At 62.3% G+C, this 2,955-nt stretch overlaps 1 pseudogene; it reads right to left on the bottom strand.

Moving 5' to 3' along the window:
* Positions 1–330: 330 nt before the first annotated feature.
* On the bottom strand, positions 331–2,062 carry LOC136173481 (frizzled-5-like; annotated as a pseudogene).
* Between the last annotated feature and the right edge of the window lie 893 nt (positions 2,063–2,955).

The following is a 2,955-nucleotide window of genomic DNA, read 5'->3' as shown; positions in this document are numbered from 1 at the left end:
GAACCCTGAACCAAGTGGGCCTTCATTATAATGCCAACCTCAGGATTGTAACCCCCCCAAAGCAAAGGTAAATTTTGTTGCCAAAATGCAACAAAGTTAAAAATTAAGAAAACGACATATAAATTAAAAACATGGTTCCCCTCAAAAAGGCAGGAAGATAGAGCAGATGTCAGCTGAGCCCCTCTGAGAAGTCCTGGGACAGGTGCCCCCTGGAAACAGCCCCTGCCCCTCCTCTCCAAGTTGCCCCAAGAGGGGGCGTCAGCACCATTAAGGTAAAACGGAAGTGACCTTGGCAAAGCTACCAAAGGAAAACAACCTAGCTCCCTCAACTCCCGCCCAGCTCCTGGTCCCTTGGCCGCCTCCTCCTACACGTGCGGCAGGGACACCTGCTTGTGGTAGGCGGCCGCGGCCGTGGCGCCGCCACTCTTGTGGCCCCGCCGCGGACGGCAGCAGCAGCGGCTGGTGAAGCGTCGCCACGACTCCACAGTCTTGCCGGACCAAATCCAGATGCCCGATGTGATGCCCACCACGAGGCACATAAAATACTTGAGCATGAGCACCCAGCACTCGGGCTTGGCGCACTGCTGGCCGGAGTCCGGGCCGGGCACGCGCACGTGAGCTCGGCCTCCCAGCTCTCGCGATAGTGCTGTTCGTACAGGCAGCAGGCCACCACGACGCTGGCCGGCACCGTGTAGAGCAGCGTGAAGATCCCGATGCAGATCATGAGCTTCTCCAGCTTGTCCGTCTTGCCGCCGCCCTGCTTGATGACGCTGCGGATGCGGAAGAGCGACACGAAGCCCGCCAGGAGGAAGAGCGTCCCCACCAGCAGGTAGAGCACCAGCGGGCCCAGCACGAAGCCGCGCAGCAAGTTCAGGTTCTGGTTCCCCACGTAGCAGATGCCGGCCACCGGGTCCCCGTCCACGGAGCTCAGGGCCAGCGCGGTGATGGACTTAATGCTGGGGATGAGCCACGCGGCCAGGTGGAAGTACTGCGCGTAGCCCGCGATGGCCTTGTTGCCCCACTTCATGCCGGCCGCCAAGAACCAGGTGAGTGACAGGATGACCCACCAGATGGAGCTGGCCATGCCGAAGAAGTAGACCAGCAGGAAGACGACAGTGCACAGCGCAGGCCCCGTTGTCTCGTAGTGAATGTGGCTGTGCTCGCGGCTGCAGGAGAGGCTGGCATGGCCCACCACCAGGCGCACCAGGAAGCCCAGCGACACGGAAAGGTAGCAGGCTGACAGGAAAATGATGGGGCCCTCCGGGTAGCGGAAGCGTTCCATGTCTATGAGGAAGGTGGTCGCTGTGGTGGAGGTGGAGATGAAGCACAGCACAGACCACAGGCCGACCCAGAAGGTGGCAAACGTGCGCTCCTCGGCGCTGAAGGACGGCTGGTAGCAGAGCGCCGCGCAGTTGGGTACCTGGCCCGTCCGCACCTTATTGTAAAGAGGGTGTGACTCCTTCAGAATGGGCACGAAGGGCTCGCTGCACATGAACACCGACGGCCCCCGGCGGCGCAGTCGCTCCCTGAGGCCGGCGACCCCGGCAGGTTGGAGAGGGTGGGCTTGACCGGGAAGGGCCTGGGGGGAGCCGTGGTGGCCTCGCTGCGGTTGTAATCCATGCACAGGACCTCGGCGTCGCGACCCAGCACTGGGAGGCGGTCGCAGCTCATGAGTTCTGGTCAGGCAAAGCCGTACTGGCGCATGAGTGGCGAGCAGCTGGCCTTGGCGGCTACCACATCGAGCGGCAGGGCGGCAGCGGCTTGTGGTAGTCTGGCAGGCAGATGGGCGTGTACATGGAGCACAGGAAAAACGCAGGTCCGGAGAGCAGTAGATCTCCACCAGCGGCCAAAACTGGTGCACCTCCAGGCCCGCCTCGTCCTGCGTGTCGTGGTTGAACTGGTTGGGCATGTGCATCAGGTTGTAGCCGATGCCGTGGCACATGGGCACTGTGATCTCCTGGCACGCTGGGGCCTTGGAGGCGGTGGCCGCCCGGCCCACCAGCTGCGCCAGGAAGAGCAGCAGCAGCAGCAAAAGCGGCGCGGACGGGTCAGGCCGAGCCATAGCCCCCTCCCTCCCCGCGTCTCCCGCAGCCCGCTTGGGGCCAGCTCAGGCAGGAGAAAACCGGGATCGGAGCTTCCCTCTCCGCGGACTTGTGTGGCGCCGGGGCTGGCAACCTGTTGGTTTCTTTTTCAAGAAATCCGTCCAAAGACCAACTGTTTCGGGAGGACGCTACCTCCGCAGGGAGCGCTCAGCTCTTCGCTGGACAGGGCTGGAGAGGGACGGTTAGGCTCCGATTCTGGGGAAAGTACTCTTTAAAAAAAAAAAAAAGTGGGGAAGAAGAAAAATGGCAACCACTCCCAATTAGAGGGGCGTCAATGGTACAATCCCGCAAGCGGTCTCCAAATCTCTAAGTTAACCTCTCTCCCTTCCCTCCCCTTCACCTCCTGGAACACAACTACAGACTCCCCGTCCCTCACCCTTCCTCCCTTTTCCCTGGGCCTGCCGAGGTTATAGCGCTCAGCCCCCCAGGAAAAGGGCTGAGGGATAGGGAAAAGAATGAGGAGAAGGGGAAGGCGGGGGCTCTCACCTCCTAGAATCCGGAGAGAAGCAGATAGTCCGTAGCCAGCCTGGGTCCCCCGTTTCTGGGACACTCCCCGTTTCTCAGAGACGGACTGGCATCGGGCAAGTTTGGCGAGAGGCTGGGTATCCGAGGCAGCAGCACATGGCAGCAGGTGGGGGCGTCTCAGAGAGGGGGTCGCCCCCTGAACGAGGTCGCCGCAGACCGGTCACTCGCCCTCTCCTCCTCCGGGGTTCCCCGCCTGATCCGGGCGGGGGCAGGGCGGGGACAGGCCGTGTGTTCCACCAGGGTCTGAGAGCTGGACAGAGGGGCGAGTGCGCCTGGTGCACCTGGGCGAGAGGAAGGCGCTTGGCGGATCCCGCCACCTCACAGCACC

This window comes from Muntiacus reevesi, chromosome 8, assembly GCF_963930625.1.
Source record: "Muntiacus reevesi chromosome 8, mMunRee1.1, whole genome shotgun sequence".
Classification (NCBI taxonomy): Eukaryota; Metazoa; Chordata; class Mammalia; order Artiodactyla; family Cervidae; genus Muntiacus; species Muntiacus reevesi.
Note: the sequence above shows the minus strand (reverse complement) of the source record. Positions and strands in the feature narration are given on the sequence as shown.